Here is an 18,592-nt window from a genome sequence, read left to right as displayed (position 1 = left end):
ATCTACATCTACACGATTACTCTGCAATTCACAATCATGAGCCTGGCAGAGGGTCATCGAACCACCTTTAAACTACTTCTCTACCACTCCACTCTCGAACAGCGCTCGAGAAAATAAATACTAATGTCTTCCCGTGTGAGCTCTGATTTCTATTATTTTACTACAGTGAACATTTCTCCCTGTGTAGGTGGTCGCCAACAGAACATTTTCACACTCTGAGGACGAAGTTGGTGATTCAGTTTCATGAGAAGGTCCTGCCGCATCCAAAATCGCATTTGGTTTACTGACTACCACCCCAATTCGTGTATCATATCCGGGGCACTCTCTCCCCTGTTTCACGATAATGCAAAACGAGCTGCCCTTCTTCGAACTTTTTCGATGTCCTCCGTCAATACTATCTGATCCGGATCCCACAGCGCACAGCAATATTCCAGAAGATGTCGGACAAGCGTAGTGTAAGCAGTCTCTTTTGTATACCTGTCACATTTCCTAAGTATTCCGCCGATAAATTGCAGTCGTTGGTTTGCTTTCCCCATAACATTATCTACGTGATCGTTCCAATTTAAGTTATTCATAACTGCAATCCTTAAGTGTTCAGTTGAGCTTACAGCATGTATATTAGTGTGATTTGTCGTGTGAAAGAAATTCAGCTGATTCTTTTCAGCACTCATGTGAAGAAATTCACACTTTTCTTGATTTAGAGGCAATTTCTACTTATTGCAACATACAGATGTCTTGTCTAAATCATTCTGCAATCCGGTTTGATCATCTGATGATTTTATATGACGGTAAATGAGAGCACCAACTGCTAAAAATCTAAGAGGGCTGCTCAGTTTGTTTCCGAAATAGTTGATATAGATCAGGAGCAACAGAGGCCCTATAATACTCTCTTGTCGAACGCCAGATATTACTTCTGTTTTACTCGATGGCTTTCCGTCATTTATTACGAACTCTGACATTTCTGAGAGGAAATCACCAATCCAATCACACAATTGAGATGATATTCCATAGGCAGGCAAATTAATTAGAAGTCACTTTTGAGGAACGGTGCCAAAAGCTTTCTGGAAATCTAAAAATATGGAATCAGTTTGGCGTCCCAATTCGGAACTACTCGCTTCTTCGAGAGAACAAAGATCTGGTTGTATTTGGCAAATTCTGCGCGACGTACCTATAATGTTATAGGGTGGTATTGTATGTTTCAGAAATTCAATAATATTTTGACGCTTTTGTAGATTTATTTTGCAATACTTGGACAACACTTTACCAACTCTCTCTCTCATTTAAACACTTACCTAAATAGAAATTAGTAAATGTTGACTCAGTAATGCTAGAGATATAAATAACTGAATAATTATACACTAACAGAAAAAGAAGGTAGCTATACGGAACGAAAGTGAGAGTAGAAGTTATGAGCGAAAGAACCATGACTTTTTGGGTTTAGGACACCCGCTGCAAGTCGTCTACCGTGCTTGCTAAAACTAGTTGTAGACGATGTGGTTAAACGTCCTAAGTTTAGGAAAGCATACAACATATGCTCAGCTAAATTCGTAATCCGTAACTCTCATTTTCACGCATTCTCATCTGCAGAATCAGAATATCACTCAGAAGATAACAAACATGAATGTAATCGTTGTTTTGATACTTTATTGTAGCGTAGCTGCAACATCCTAGAGAAGGCTAAAATACGAAATCAGAACATCGTTGCAAGTTGTTCCTTTACAAAAGCCTGGATATGATAGCTACCCCAACAGACATTAAAATCTACTTCCTCAAAGAAAAGGAAAAGATAATAGAAGATGTAATGAAAAAATTATAATAAACAATGATTAGATTTGATGCACTATTCGTTCCAACAGACCCAAAGATTTTTCAACAACAAATATTTACAAAGAAAACTAGGTATGCCAATGAAACTTTCATTGATCCCAAGTGGAATAGTCCTCATAGATGTGAAATAATTTTAAAAAGTTTTAAACTTATTTTCATTGATAAGATAGTAGCAAACTATTCAGAAAACATTTAAATGTTCAGTACAGGGAGGTGCATATGATAATTCTTAGACTAATAAAGCCATGCTCATCAATTATATAAATAATTTTACAGCATTTATTTTCGAGAATGCTGGCAAAAGTGAAATTCGCCGGAAATTTTGTCGCTTAACTTAGGCATATTTCAATCATTCAGGAAAGGTTTCACAGATAAATGATTGCTTATACAGACAACTTAATATGTTCCTAAACTCGGAAGTAAAATTACTGCTCGATGACCGTCATTTACTTACAGAAGCATTATGTGCTTTTCTTTTTATTTAGAAATAATATAAAGAAATTTGTAAATCTAATTATATTTTTTTCTTTGTTTTATTTTATATTTGTCTGCTTATTAAGAAATTAATGTCCGAACATACAGTTCTCATGTTGTTTACCTATTAAAATAGTGACTACACGAGCTGAAACAAGTGGCGGACAGCTTCAGTACAAAAGCAACTCTAGAATGGGTAATGTTCATTGCTAGACCGGTATGCTCAAGCTGAAATGAAAATCAGTAGGGAAGTGTCTGTATCTTACAGTGTCTGTATAGTTTGATGCAATATTGCAGCAAACTGTACAGACACTGTGAGGTACAGACGCTGGCATACTGCTGCACTTCACGTCGAAGCAAGACAATCTGATGAGCAAATACAGTGTCTCTCACTGTGCTGGAAACATACGATTTGTAAGGGAGCACTGTGGGACGTAGACACTAGGACATATGGAAGTTACGGTCTGGCCGTAAGTCGTGCACGGATAGTCAAAGCAGTCATGGTGACCACTCGATTAAAGGTGGGGAGATATGGATTCGAGTCCCCACCCGGCACAAATTTTCGAATGTTACTAGTAAATTGTGGCGAATTCCTATAGAGCACGACTGAATTTCGAAAGTGTCTTCTTGTCAGTATTATTAAAAGTCTTTCCCGACCACAAAGTAAATATATGAGGCCAAGCACCCATGGTCTTGTGTAGCGTCTTTGACTCGTAATGAAAACGTCCTGGATCCCTGGTTCGAACCCCACTACAACTTACATTCTCAATAAAAATCATCAGGAATGGCGACCGAAGACCTCCGAGATAAGAAGTCACCGTCATTCAGACAAAGACCTTGTCAAGGAGGGCGGAGGAGTGTTCAGAGGTTCAGGACACTCTCTTACCCTTGGATTGGGAGCCTACCCCTAAAGGCGGAAGAATCAGTTGTAATCAACTGCATAATGGTGCAGAGGGCAATGGGCATAACGTGTATCTACAGGACATATAGCTTGTATTAGAAAAAAGTATCATTATAATCTCTCTAATGGCATAAGATTACGGATTAGTCCCCCTTTCGGATATCTGGGAGGGGACTCCCAGCAAGAAATAACCATGAGAAAATGATAGAACAGCCAATGAAAGGGTAACGGTCTGCGAGTCGTTAGGTTAGGGAAGCTAGAAAATCGGGAAAGAGAAATGCTAAGGTTCAATCTAGATGTAGTGGAAGTCAATGTAGAGAAATGGGAAGAAAATAAGGACTTCTGGTAACACGGATATCGGGTAATATCAACAGATGCAGGGAATGGTATAATGTGAATAGGATTCGTTATGAATAGGAAGGTAGGGCAGAGAGTGAGTTAATGTGAACATTTCATTGATACGCTTGTTCCCATCAGAATCGACAGCAAGTTAAGACCGACAGCAATAATTCAAGTGTACATGGTTGGTTGGTTGATTTGGGGAGGGGACCGAACAGCGGGGTCATCGGTCCCAACGGGCTACGGAAGGATGGGAAAGTAATTCGACCGTGCCCTTTCAACGGAACCATCCCGGTATTTGCCTGAAGAGATTTAGAGAAACCACGGAAAACTTAAATCAGGATGGCCGGACGCGAGTTTGAACCGTCGTCCTCCCGAATACGAAGTATAAACGCCGACGTCGCAGGTAGAAGAAGAAGAGATTTAGGAAGTATATGAGGATATTGAAAGGGTAATTTAGTACGTAAAGGGAGGTGAAAATCTAATAGTCATGTCGGATTGAAATGAGTTTGCAGGGGAAGTAAAAGAAGAAACGTTCACGGGTGAATATGGGTTGGTAGTAGGAATGAGACAAGAAAAAGACTAATTGAGTTCTGCAATAAATTGTCGCTAGTAAATACGAATTATCGGCTCAAGAGTCGTAAGAGGTATACTTGGAAAAGGCTCAATGATACGTCAAGATTCCAGTTAGATAATTTCGTGGCCAGGCAGAGATTCCTAAATCAGATATTGGTTTGTAAGTCTCATAGGAAGCAGATATAAACCCAGATCACAGTTTGATAATGACTAGGAGTAGGATGAAATTTAACAGACTAATCAGAAAGAGACAGTGTGTAAAGGAGATGGATACGGAAGTACTAAGGAATGAAGAGATGTTCTCTAGGAGTACCCATTATTTTTTCTCTTTTAGCGAAAATGTTTATGTGAGACTGCTTAAGCGGTCTGTATGGATGAAAGACTCATTACGACTGCGACAGAGAAAGATTATCTCTGCCTCGTGATATGAAAACTCTGCGGTTATAATGTGGAACATCACGTGAACTATGAACTGACTTATTTCAGATTTATCAATTTCGGAGAGGAATCGGATGGTATGATCGCAGCTAAATTATAATTAGCGGCATTGTTGGAAGCTGCTATTTTGACACGGTATGTAATTTGATTAATTACGATAACATTTCATATCATACAACTGAATGATGTATCCTAAAATGTAGCTACGAAGATCATTTATGGGTAAATATAATTTCATGAATGGAAAAGGTACGTTTAATTCTTTGGTTATTTTAACGTCTCCCTTCTCTGTGGCTCCGAAGATTATTTGATGTCTCCTAAGTCTTAGGGAACTTTGTATCCTAGGAAATCAGTAAAGCCTGCGCCACGGTCGTTTACATTCTATTTGGCGATCATAATTTGTGGACTTTCATCGAAATTAATGCACAACTTGGACACTGATTCCCATACTACAGAGTGAATACGTCATAGCACCCAAGGATGCTTCCCCGCGGCTAACGATTATGCCTCTGACTATTTTAAGAATTTGCAGAGCCTACGATTGTCGAAATTCTGCAGAGCCGCTGCAATTTTACTCCAGGAGCTGACCTCGACATCGAGAGGCAGACAGAGTGTGATTACGAACTGCAACGATCCATTAGATACCATTAATCATTTTGCTTTCTAGACTTGAGAATTCAAACAGGAATTAAATTTATACCTGGGAGTGTGGGAGATATTTGTGTTAAAAATATTGGGGCAGCTACTTCTCTCGGCCGAAAGTTTCCATTCAAGTAACCAGGTACTATTCAGTCATAATAATTTAACTTCAATTTAATGGAGAGAGAAGTTAAAGTACCACGATTATGAATAGCTCAACAAGCAGTTTAGTCGAAGAGTAATAGATATCTCTAAAAGGGATATCCACAAAATCTGGATAGCAAAACACAAGTACAAAGAAGGTAACTGCGAAGTCATCATGGAAACAGAAGATATACTTCAGTTAACTGACGAAAGAAGGAAAACCAATGATGTTCTGGAAGATTCAGGAATACAGAAACACAAGTTATTTGGGAATGAAGTACATAGAAATTACAGGGAAGATAAGGCGAAATGGCTGCATGAAAAATGTGAAGAAACCAAAAAGAGATTATTGTCGGAAGGGCTGACTCGGCATATAGAAAAGTCAAAACAATCTTCGGTGAAATTAAAAGCAAGGGCAGTAACATTAAGCGTATGACGGGAATATCGCTGTTAGTTGTAGAGGCGTGAGTACAAGGGTGGAAAGAGTAAGCTGAAGGCCTCTGTGAGAGGAGAACCTGTCTGATGACATGATGGAAGAAGAAACACAAGCCGATAAGGAGGAGACAGGGCATCCAGTATTACAATCAGAATTTAAGAGAGCTATGGGCCACTTAAGACCAAATAAGGTAGACGGATATACAACATTGCATAGGAGTTTCTAAAATCACTGGGAGAACAAAACGACTGTTCACGTTGATGTTCAGAACGTACAAGACTGGCGATATACAATCAGACTTTCGGAAAACATCATCCACACAGATCAGACGGCAGCAAGTGCGAGAATTATAGCACAGTCATCGTATCAGCTAATGCATCCAAGATACTGACAAAATTAACGTACACAGAAGTGGAAAAGGAAATTGACGATTTGTTAGATGACGATGTTTGGCTTTCGGAAGGGTAAAGGCTCCAGAGAGGCAGTTCTGACGTTGCGGTTGATAATAGAAGCAAGAGTGAAGAAAAGTAAAGTCACGTTCACATGATTTATTGACCTGGGAGAAGCGTAAAATGGTGCAAAATGCTAGAAATTTTGAGAAAAAAAGGGGTAAGCAATAGGGAAAGACGGGTAATATGCAATATCTACAGCAACCAGATCGGATAGTAAGAAAGACAAAGAACGATGTGATCTGATTGAAATGGATATCAATGACAAATTCGCTGATGGCATTGCTATTAAGTGAAAGTGAAGAACTAGAGCATGTGTTAAAAGTAAAGAACAGTGTAATAAGTACAGAATATTTATAAAGTAAATCGAACGAAAACTAAAATAATGAGAAGCAGCAGAAATGAAAACAGCAAGAAACTTAACATCATAATTGGTGATCACGAAGTAGATGAAGTTAGGGAACTTTACTACGTAGGGAGCAGAATAACCAGTGATCGACGGAGCAAGGACGACATCAAAAGTAGTCTAGCACTTCCAAAGAGGGCATTCATGCCCAAGAGAAGTCTACTGGTGTCAAACATATCCCTGAATTTGAGGAAGAAATTTCTAACAATGTACGTTTGGAGCACAGCGTTCCATGGTCGTGAATCATGGACAGCGAGAAAATCAGAACAGTAAAAAATCGAATGATTTGAGTTGTGGCATAAGTATGTTGGAAATTAGGTGGGTTGATAAGGTAAGGAATGAGGAGACTGGCTGCAGAATCGACGAGAAGAGGATTACATGGAAAGCACTGACGAGAAGATGGGAGAATAACATGTTAAAAGAGCAGGGAATAAATTCCATGGTACTTAACATAGCTGTAGAGGGTAAAAACTGTAGAGGGGGACAGCCACCAATTAAATGAGGATGTATGTTGCAAGCGCTACTCCGACATGAAAAGTTTGGGAAAGGAGAGCAATTTGTAGTGGGCAGCATCAAACCAGCCAGTAGACTCGCTAGCTCCGATCTGTCCCTCTGCTATACGCACTACACAAAGGTGCAAAATCTGTTCATTTGCTTCCAAGTATAGAGTTTTCTGAAGTGCAATATGGGGCCACGCCTTAATCACGAAAAGCACTTCCATATTGTGACACTGCTACATCACTGTTGTCACTTCACATAACAGCAAGTAACGTCCTTAACGTTGTCCATGCTTTCGCTAAACTGAAACCCAGTCATTGGATTGCATAGATGCAGCATGATTCATCACTCCAAATTTCTCGTTTCCAGATATCCACTGCTCAGTGGCGCTGCTCTTTGCACCAACTCATGTGTCAGCATTGACTACAGCTATGCGTAGCTTTTCGCCCATTCCGCCTCATTATTTTTACTCCGCCCGCACAGTCATTGTGCTAACTAGACTGCTGGTAGCTCTTGGTAGATTAGTGTTGCTTATGTTGATTCTTAAACCCTCTGCAATGCCGGACGCTACACGTCCGTCAGTACATGAGGACTGGCCGGTCTTGGTTTAGCCGTGATTGCTCCTTTGCGTTTCCACTTCACAATCACAATACCAACAGTCGACTTGGCCAGAAGAGTAGGAACGTCACTGATGGATTTATTGCTCGGGCGATATCGAACGGCAAGACTATTTTCAATGCCACTGAGCTCTCCTAGTCGTCCTATTCTGCAGTTACTGTTTCTCGGTTGTCAACGAAATACTCCCCGCGGCCCATCCTGCAGTTATGTTTCCTCCGACGGCTACTTACGGTGCGCCAGGCGTGTAAAACTTTGTCCACACCATACGCACCTGCATACCACACCGTTGCTCAGCTTCCTCTAGCACGGCTATTTCATAACCAGCAACGAGCGACGCACCCTATGGGATTCGCGCACAGGATCGCCTCTCTGCGATGGATATGGCTGGTCTTCATGTTTTCCGTCGCGGTCGGAGCAGATTTCCACCTCGGCTCCTCCGGAGACCCAGACTTTTTTTAGATTTGACTAATTTAAAGAAAGATAGTACTCCAGACTTTACATTCCAATCTCTGTTTTTTGACATTTTAGACGTGCATCACAGCTTTACCGTTGTTTACACTGACTGCTACAAACAGGAAAATTTCCATGGCTGTTCTGCAGTGTTCCCTGATCATGTTACCCGGATTTGCCTCCCTGATGAATATACCGTTTTCGCAGTGGAGCTCCACGCGATCCTGAAGGCACTGGAGCGGATGAATCGCGTAAGGGGCAATCGCTTTCTCCTGTGCTCCGATTCTCTTAGTGCCTTACAATCATTGCAGAATCTGTACCCAACTGAGGAGATGGTCCAGCTGATATATGACCAACGGTACTTGCTCCAACGGTGGGGTAAGGAGGTGTCCTTCTGCTGGGTGCCTGGTCGTGTAGGAATATGGGGCAATGAACAGGCCGATCGGGCTGCCAAGGAGGCCTGCAGAGGGCAGGATGTGGTCCAGTGTCCTATTCCCTTGCAGTCTGTCATTTCTGCACTCCACAAGATGTGCATGGAGTTGTGGGAGGAAGAATGGCTGGTGGTGACGGCCAATAAATTGCGGTTGGTGAAGTCAACAACTCGGCCGTGGCGTTCCTCCTGCCGGTTGCTCAGGCGGGAAGAAGTGACCCTCACGCGTCTTCGGATTTGGCACTGTCCTCTCACACATAGCTTTTTATTACAGCGGGAGGATCCTCTGTTTTGTGATGCTTGTGGTGTGCACATCTCTGTCCGCCACATTTTAACAGACTGCATTTTATACCGTGATGCAAGGGCAGAAGCACAAGTTGATGGGGATCTGCCCTGCGTTTTAGCTAACGATGAGACGTGTGTGTCTAGGGTTTTAAAGTTTTGTGATGTGTCTGGACTCTGGCCTAAACTTTTAGGCTGGAGGTTTTAGTGTATTGCAATGTGGCTGGCTACTCCTTTTTTTCCTTGCTATCAGCCAGCCACTTCCCTCTGCTATATTGTTTTAACACCCTCTACCACTTTCTTCTTGTGTTGTACATGTTTTACTGCTGACGGCATGCTTCGTCCCACGCTTCGGTGTGGGTAGGCACATATTTTTCCAAGCCTGTTACCTGTGTTTTACGTTCTGTTTTATCTTACTGTTCTGAGTCTTTTCTTGACACCCGTCTCAATCTGTTGTTGAGCGGGCGCTGAAGACCTTGCCGTCGTGCGCCCATACAGCCCTATCCATCCATCCATCCATCCTTTGAGAACACAAGTCCTCCTACGTCCTTTTATACTAGTGGGTCAGCATCTCGCAATATCTAGCGGGCAATTCCGAATTACATAGCTGGGTGTCCGGATACTGTTGACCAGGTACAGTAGAAGGAGCGAAGTGACAGACTCAGTTTTAATTTCAGTATCGATTATTTATTTACAGACCAAGCTGGAAGAATCAGTCCTCCACGGATGTATTCCCATGTTTATCCACTCTCTAGCAATACAGACACAAATTAAGCTTAAATTATGATTTTGCTTGTAGCAACAGGACTGTAAAAATGGAAATTATTAGGTTGGTGCATGAGTTCACTCCGTTCTTGTTTTGGATATTGGTATTCTGGTACCTACGGGTTTATTTATCGATTTTCGTTATTTATTTGTAGTTCAGCATCGCTGTTTGAGTTTATATATTCTCATTTTATCGTTTGGAGACAATGAGTGTATCTATAGACGCTAGAAAATTGAGTGCTAAGTGGAGATATCGCAATATTTCCGACATATTCTTCCGTTTTAACTTCAGTAGAGTGGTTACTGCAGCGGAGGCAACCAGAAACACTTGCACCGTGTATGCCGATAGTGCCTTTGGACAGGAGAATCGTTTTGACATAAGGTCCAGGAAGCATACTACGAACTTTTCCCCCGAGGTGTTCCCATCATAGCTGACATTTGTTGTCAACAAGTGAGACATCTTGCACACGTAATCCTAGAACAATGACAAGGAAGACTGCGAGATGTGATGCTACTCCATGATAACGGCCGTGCGCATTTTTCTTGACTGACAAAAAAAACAAAAAACACTATGCAGCTGGGTTGGGAAGTCATTCCACATCCACTTTACTCACCTGATCTTTCGCCCTCAGATTTTCACCTTCTCCGCTCTCTATCGACCACCGTTCAAGGAACTTTCTCTTCATATGAAAACGCACTCCGAACATGGCTCGACGAATTCTTCGTCTGAACAGCACGTGATTTCTACAGTCGTGGAATCTAAAAGTTACCCCAACGTTGCCAGAATGTTGTGAACGGTGATGGAGACTATGTCATTGTCGATTAAAGTATCTGCTATGTGTACCTGTCGTGTTTATTTTTAAACTTGTAGAAGAACGCTACGAACTTATGCGCCAACCCAATATCTTACTGCATTTCATGTGAACAGGACGTCATGCCACCTGTGGCATAGAGGTCTTTGATTTGGAATTAAAAATATTTGAGGTTTGCTCCCAACATTGCTTAAATACTGAATAAAAAGCATCAGCAATGGCAGCCGAAGGCTTGCAGTGTAAGAAGTCATTCTTGTATGAAGCCCATCAGTTCCTTTTCGGTACTCCAGTAGAATTGCCTACCGCATTGTGGGCGCGTTCCAATAATGCCGTCAAACTGTGTTCAAATCTCGCCATGGCTATAATGTTTCGGCTGATTATTGTGAGCGTCTGATATGTACCGGTGGGGGACGAGTGACTGGGTTCCCTTCAACATTGACGGCATAAAAGCTGAAGTTTTAGCTCAATTTGTGGAAGCAGGAGGGGGACGGGGTAATAGAGTTCAGAAAACAAGGCTTCATTGAATGAGTTGATTCAGATGTGTCTCAGAAAAGAGATACGATTTTAAAATTCACAGGTGCCAAATACGTCTATAAACCAAAGTGCAATCACACAAGCTGAGAAGGTTGGAGAAGGAAGGACAGATAAAATTCTGAAACGTAGAGGAACTATACCAACAGAAAAAGCCGTGTCACTGTAAATACGTAGTCTAATAATTAAAGAGACGACGAAGATGGTGATGGGAATTTTATTTTGAGAGGAATGCTAGAGGCAATAAACGTCCAGAGACAATACGGCTCAGACAGAAACTATGCAGTTCATTTCCGTAATGCAAAGAAAAGTTTTTCTACAGACTTTTCTCGCACCACTTGTTTCTTGGTGTTGGGAACAACAGTCTTTTACGACATGCAGATTACAATATCTATTTACATTAAACTCTATTTCAATTCCTGAAAAAAATTTGTTTACCTGGAGGAAATATGTCCCCTACTCGAAAGATATGCTGGGTTTGTCATATGGAAACAGGGAACTATAGTGGAAGCACATATTAGTTCCCGACAGACTCGTCCACTGGAAGAATTAAGATAAGCACGTGCATGAGAAATGATGCATGGAGACCAATGTACCGTAGCTCACTATTTCACATTTCGCCCCAGAGTGAACGACCATCATTAGTGAACTCCAGTACCGCCAACATTTTGCGCTAAATTAAGCCTCAGCTTACTGTGTAAGTTCTTGTAAGGATTCCACAGCTTTCTGGATTTTATTGGAAAGCTCTGCTGTCACATTTTGTTCTAAAAGACTCAGGTTGACACCCTCACTGTATTCTGAGCACTGAGATATAATGACGGGAAAAAGTCGCAGCACCAAGAAGAAGTTGTGCAACATAAACAAAAGCTGGTAAGCGTGTTTCTACATTTCAAAGGTGGTATCTCTTCAAATTTCATTCTACTCGCGTAAGAATGGCGCTTAAAGAGCCACTATGAGGGTGCATATTAGATTTGCTTTCATTACACGCTGTAACGGGCCTGAGTGTTAGTTGCCTTTGAGATTGAACGAGGTTAGTTGATGTTAGTCACGAATGCCTTTCAGGCGGCAAATATGCTATTATGAACATCTTACTGAGTTTGAACGAGGTTGTGTAAGGAGCCTATGAGAAGCTGGATGGTCCTTCTGCGATACTGCATGTTATTCCTGGCAGGAACTAACCACTGTAGATGATTATTGGTACCGGTGGTCAGGGGATTGTGCAGTCGCAAGAACACCGGTCTCTGGAAGGCCACATGCCCCTAACGAGAAGGAAGATCGTCGTGTTCGACGTACGACTCTGTGGCATTGTACTGCATCTGCAGCAGCAATTTGAGCATCAGTTGGCACCGCACTGAGACAACGAAATGTTACAAATCGAAACTAAGAAGCTAGGTCTTAGTTGCTGTATTAAATTTTTTTATTATGTCGCAATCAAATTTTTCACTTTTATTTAGACATCTTCGAACTGGCTGACATTTGGTAGAGGTGGGTACTGGGGTACTGCATATAAAATATCCCAGATGAGAAATGGCTCTCGACAAAACTTTAAAACACTACACGGTCTTCTTGTTACGGCATGTTAAACAAACGGGATCAGAATCACACTAAATCTTTAATCATAAACGTAAGATTACTGTATGCCTGGTCACGACTGGTTTCCACAGGACTGCGCTACTTGCCGTAATAAGGACACGGCGCGCCTTTTTTAAAGCTTTGATAAGGGACATTTACCTGCTGGTCTAGTTTATGCGCCTTGGCACATGTGCCCTCCCCTACCAAACATCAACCAATCAGAATATAACTAAATAAATGTGAAGTGCGTCATAGAGGAATGATACAAAATTTTAACACCTCAACCAAGACTTCTTGTTTCTTCATATCATACTTATAGTAGCTGTAATAACCCTGTTATGAACTCGAAAATGTGTTACAAATTGGTTACTTCAAGAAGAGCTTCTAGTCAAAGGCTTTATAGCACGCAATCCACTGATCGCAAACCGCGACCATTTGCAACTTCAGTGGTGTCACGCCAGAGTTCAAATTTGCGATGTGAAATCGAGAATGATCATTGAAGGGGAGGCGGGGATCTGTTGAGTTTTCTGATGAAAGCTGGTTCTTCCTCGGTGCCAGTGATGGCCGTTTGTTGGCTAGTAGGAGGCCAGTTGAGAGCTTGCACCCAACATGTCTGCTTGCTGGACACGCTGGACTTACACCTGGAGTTATGGTCTGGTGCGCGATTTCATATGATAGCAGAAGAACTCCCGTGGTTGTCCCACGCGCCCTGAGTGCAAAACGAAAAGATAGTCCGATGATTCGGTCTGTTGTCCTGTCACTGATAAATAGCATTCCTCGGCGTCATTTCCAACAGGATAGCGCTCGGCCAATTACTGCTGTTCTTATCCAGCACGCTCTACAAGCTGTAGACACTCTGGCTTGGCTTGCTCCATCACCAAATCCGTCTGTAATCGAGCACATATGGGACATCATCGGCCGACAATTCCAGCGTCATCCACAAACAGTATTAACTGTTCCTGTATTGACCGACAAGGTGCAACAGGCATGGAATCCCATCCCACAAACTGACATCCGGCACTTGTGCAACACAATGCCTCCGCGTTTGTATGCTTTCATTCGACATTCTGGTGATTACATCGGTTATTAATACACCAGCATTTCATATTTGCAGTGGCTTATTTCGCTTTTATATTACCCTGGGATCTTGCAATGTTTATCACTTAATTATGTAACCTAGACGAATTTATTCCAGAAATTTTATTACTCTACAGTAATTATTTTTGGTGTTGCGATTTTTTCCCTCAGTGTGTATTAGAACAGACGTAAAAACGTTGTGAAATATTTTCCATAAAATAAATAAATATGCAGTCACTTCTATCGCTTGTAAGATATGCCTTGGAACACACTTATAGCGTAGTTTCCAGCATTTCATTTGCCATACGTACTGTTTTCACAGTAATGCATGCCTGTCTCTTACGTTTGATTTCTTTTCGCATCAGCTTAGTAACTAATTTCAAACTGTTATACGATTTATTGAGGTGGGCAGCATGGCCATCACTCCACCGTTTCAGCATGTCACACTTCATTAAGTACGTCTGTTGAACCTTCATCCACATGTAACTTGGAATACCAGGCCTTCGGCTTCAGTGCGCCAGTACAGATGGTTCAAATGGCTCTGAGCACTATGGGACTTAACTGCTGTGGTCATCAGCCCCCTAGAACTTAGCACTACTTAAACCTAACTAACCTAAGGACATCACACACATCCATGCCCGAGGCAGGATTAGAACCTGCGACCGCAGCGGTCTCGCGGTTCCAGACTGTTGCGCCCAGAACCGCTAGGCCACTCCGGTCGGCGCGCCAGTACAGATTCAATCTACTGTTTTAATTGTAAATGATCACACCGAAATACCTTACCTTCTATCAAGAAGAATTTGAAAACATTAAAAACCAGCAAATGCATTAACCATGAATATGAATCTAAGTATTCGATCAACGTGGACCCAGCTCTCCTAAACTCTATGGGTTTTCTGAACTACTCTGCTATGCGACCTATTGTGCCCACCTACACAGCTCCAGATTACAAAACTGCTAAGGAACTGTATTTCTGTATTAAAACCATTAAATACATAATCCAAGTTAGGAACTGAAAACTCAATGGATCTTGTTTATATCACGAAAGTTCCTTAATCGACTTAACGGTAAACTAATATATTTCGGTGTTAGTAATGTATTTTCATACATGGAATTTCAAGAATGTCTCACTGTTCTGATAGAATAGAATTGATATATAAGCAAACAGAGTTTGGAGGCTCTGAGCACTATAGGACTTAACTTCTCAGGTCATCAGTTCCCTAGGTATTAGAACTACTTAAACCTAACTAATCTAAGGACATCACACACATCGATGCCCGAAGCAGGATTCGAATCTGCGACCGTAGCGGTCGCGCGGTTCCAGACTGTAGCGCCTAGAACCGCTCGGTCACTCCGGCCGGCAAAACCGATTTTGAGGTTTTAAGAAATATTTTTTAGTTAAACCTGAATATATACACATGTGATGAGGTAATCTGGTATTTTTTCCAGAACTACAGGTAATGTATAAATGTGTAAATATTTTGATGGGAGATAGCAAACTGACTCCCAGGTATTTCTCCATGTACCTGCATTTCTGTTTTATAAGAGAATGGAGGTCATTTGTAAGTATTTAACATGAATTTAGTATGATCATGTGACTAAAAGCTTAAAGGCTCGTGCAGAGGCAAGCGCGTTTTATACCGTTGGCGAACATTCAGAGAGGTAGGTTGGTGAGTGTTAAAGGTTGCCACAGATTAAAGTCTTGAGTTAGCGTTCATTGGGACTTAGAAAATTTCCTGTGGTGGTGAGTTGAATGAATACTTTCGGGAATTAGAATAATTTCGTTACAGTGAGTTTAGACTCTGGAGGATTGTTCTGCATGACGACACGAATTTAGTGCTGTTTAGTCAGTTTAAGGCAGATGTGAACTATAATATTTCACTTCATTACTGACAATTCTGTGACGAATTTTTTATATGTTTGTCGCGATACTAATGAATTTCAGTTTTCGTGGTGACTGTTAATGAAACTGAAGCGTTGAGGAACTTTAGGATTTGTCTGCTAATTTTCGAGACTTGACGTGCTGCACGTGCTGCTGTATGAACGTTCTCTTACGCTATTGTGTTTCAATGGTTTGGTTGCACTACATAACTACATCTTTCACTACCTAGTTAATTACAGTCGCAGACGACTCATCGATATTTTACAACACTATGTAAGGCCGCCGTTAGCCGGCCGAAGTGGCCGTGCGGTTAAAGGCGCTGCAGTCCGGAACCGCCAGACCGCTACGGTCGCAGGTTCGAATCCTGCCTCGGGCATGGATGTTTGTGATGTCCTTAGGTTAGTTAGGTTTAACTAGTTCTAAGTTCTAGGGGACTAATGACCTCAGCAGTTGAGTCCCATAGTGCTCAGAGCCATTTGAACCATTCTTTCTTTCTAACGTCTGTTTCTCTAAATGCTAGTGGTCCTTTCACTGTAAGAAAATTTTTTCTGACGATGGCCCAATAAACCGAAAAACGCTTTGAAACAAATCAACATCATTAAAACAGCACGTAGCTGGAATAGTTTCTAGTCTTAAATAGGACAGGTGAAATTTAGAACAGATACGTAGGGGCGATTATAAAGTTTCTAACCTTAAATAGAAGCTGTGAAATTTAGATCAGATATACACTGAAGTGCCAAAGAAACTGGTATATGCATGCATATTCAAATACAGAGATATGTAAACAGGTAGAATATGGCGCTACTGTCGGCTACGCCTATACAATACAACAAGTGTCTGACGCAGTTGTTTGAACGGTTATTGCTGCTAAAAAGCCAGGTGATCAAGATTTATGCGAGTGTGAACGTGTTGTTATAATCGGCGCACGAGCGGTGGGACAAAGCATCACCGAGGTAGCAATGAAGTGGGGATTTTTCCGTATGACCATTTCATGAGTATACCGTGAATATTATGAATCCGGCAAAACATCAAATCTCCGACATCGCTGAAGCTGGAAAAATATCCTGCAAGAACGGGACCAGCGACGACTAAAGAGAATAGTCCAGCGTGACAGAAGTGCAACCCTTACGCAGATTAGTGCAGATTTAAACGGTGGGGCATCAACAACTGGCAGCGTGCGAACCATTCAATGAACCATCATCGTTATGGGCTTTCGGAGCCGAACGACACAAGGCTTTACGCCTCCCCTGGGTCCATCAACACCGACATAGGACTGTTGATGACGTGTTGCCTGGTCAGATGAGTCTCGTTTGAAACCGGCCGATGTGGCTGAGCGGTTCTAGGAGCTTCCGTGCGGAACCGCGCTGCTGCTACGTTCGCAGGTTCGAATCCTGCCTCGGGCATGGATATGTGTGATGTCCTTAGGTTGGTTAGGTTTAAGCAGTTCTAAGTCTAGCGGACTGATGATCTCAGATGTTAAGACCCATAGTGCATAGAGCCATTTGAGCTATTTCAGCTTTTTTCAAATTGTATCGAGCGGGTAGACATGCAAGCGTATGGAAACAACGTCATGAATCCATGGACCCTGCATGTCAGCAAGGGACTGTTCAAGCTGGTGGAGGCTCTGTAATGGTGTGGGGCGCATGCAGTTGGAGTTATATGGGGCCCATGAACGTCTAGATATGACTCTGACAGGTGACATGTACGTATGCATCCTGTCTGATCATCTGTATCCATTCATGTACATTGTGAATTCCGACGGACTTCGGCAATTCCAGCAGGACAGTGCTATACCCCACACGTGCATAATTTCTACAGAGCTGCCCCAGGAACACTCTTCTGAGTTTAAATACTTCCGCTGGCCACCGAACTCCCCAGACATTGTATATCTGGAATGCCTTGGAACGTGCTGTTCAGGAGAGATCTCTAAACCCTCCTCCTCTTGCGAATTTATGGACAGCCTTGCAGGATTCATGGTTTAAGTTCCCTTCAGCACTACTTCAGACACTAGTCGAGTCCATGCCACGTCGTGTTGTGCCAATTCTGCGTGCTCGCGTGGGCCCTACACGATATTAGGCTGGTTTACTAGTTTCTTTGGCTCTTGGGTGTACAAAGGGCGATCTGACGTACTTTGCGCGTTACGATATTTGCGATAGAGGACGTTCGTTATCACGAAGCAGCACCCCTTGTCACAGTTTTTCCGGACGTTTCGCTTTAAGGCTTTGCCACACAGGACGCGGTCTGTCGCGGCGGGCGACTATCTCTACACGCCGAGATCGAGCCATGCGTTTGTATGACGCAATACTGCATTAGCCCCGTCACAGACGAGGCGGGCTGTCGCAGCGAAACAATTTTGACCGCGGCGGACGGCGAACTTCAGACCGGGGCGAATGGCGATACGTCTGTACAAAATCACAAAAGTATCGTGCGGTCCGGGCGAACTACATCAGTTCGTCGAGAGGTTTCTTCAAGATGGACGAAACGGATGGTCGGTAGAAAACTTGAGAAAGTACACGTATTTGTACGATACTTCACACACTGCAGAAGAGCTGAATGCTACTAGTAAGGATGAATATGTTTTTGTTTCATAAAATTATTTTATTATGTAGTTATTATATATTATTATGTACCCCTTACATGTATTTACAAACAATGTCTATTGAAGTTATGTCCTGCTGACAAAATCGTCAGAAAATTTTCACAGACTTGAATTGCCGCATGGGTTGATCTCTGATTGGTAGTAAGTATTGGCAACAGCGCTTGCATAGGCCGTATGACTTCTCTTCGATCATTAGCTGAACATTCAATGTCATTCTTCGTTATAATTAAGTTATGCAAACAGGGAACTGCTTTAACTATGCAATCCGCGGTTGACTCGTCTGAATGGGTCTCGGAAATACGACATTTCATAGCCAATATACCGAACGTGTTTTCAACGACACGACGTACAGAAGAGAGCTATGCATTGAATTATTTTTCTCGGGGATCGGAGATCATTTTGGCTTTTCAGTATGGTGTCATTATGTCAATTTGAAGTGCGAAGACT

This window comes from Schistocerca piceifrons, chromosome 4, assembly GCF_021461385.2.
Source record: "Schistocerca piceifrons isolate TAMUIC-IGC-003096 chromosome 4, iqSchPice1.1, whole genome shotgun sequence".
NCBI classification, from domain to species: domain Eukaryota; kingdom Metazoa; phylum Arthropoda; class Insecta; order Orthoptera; family Acrididae; genus Schistocerca; species Schistocerca piceifrons.
The sequence above is the reverse complement of the archived record's forward strand: the minus strand, read 5'-3'. Positions refer to the sequence as shown.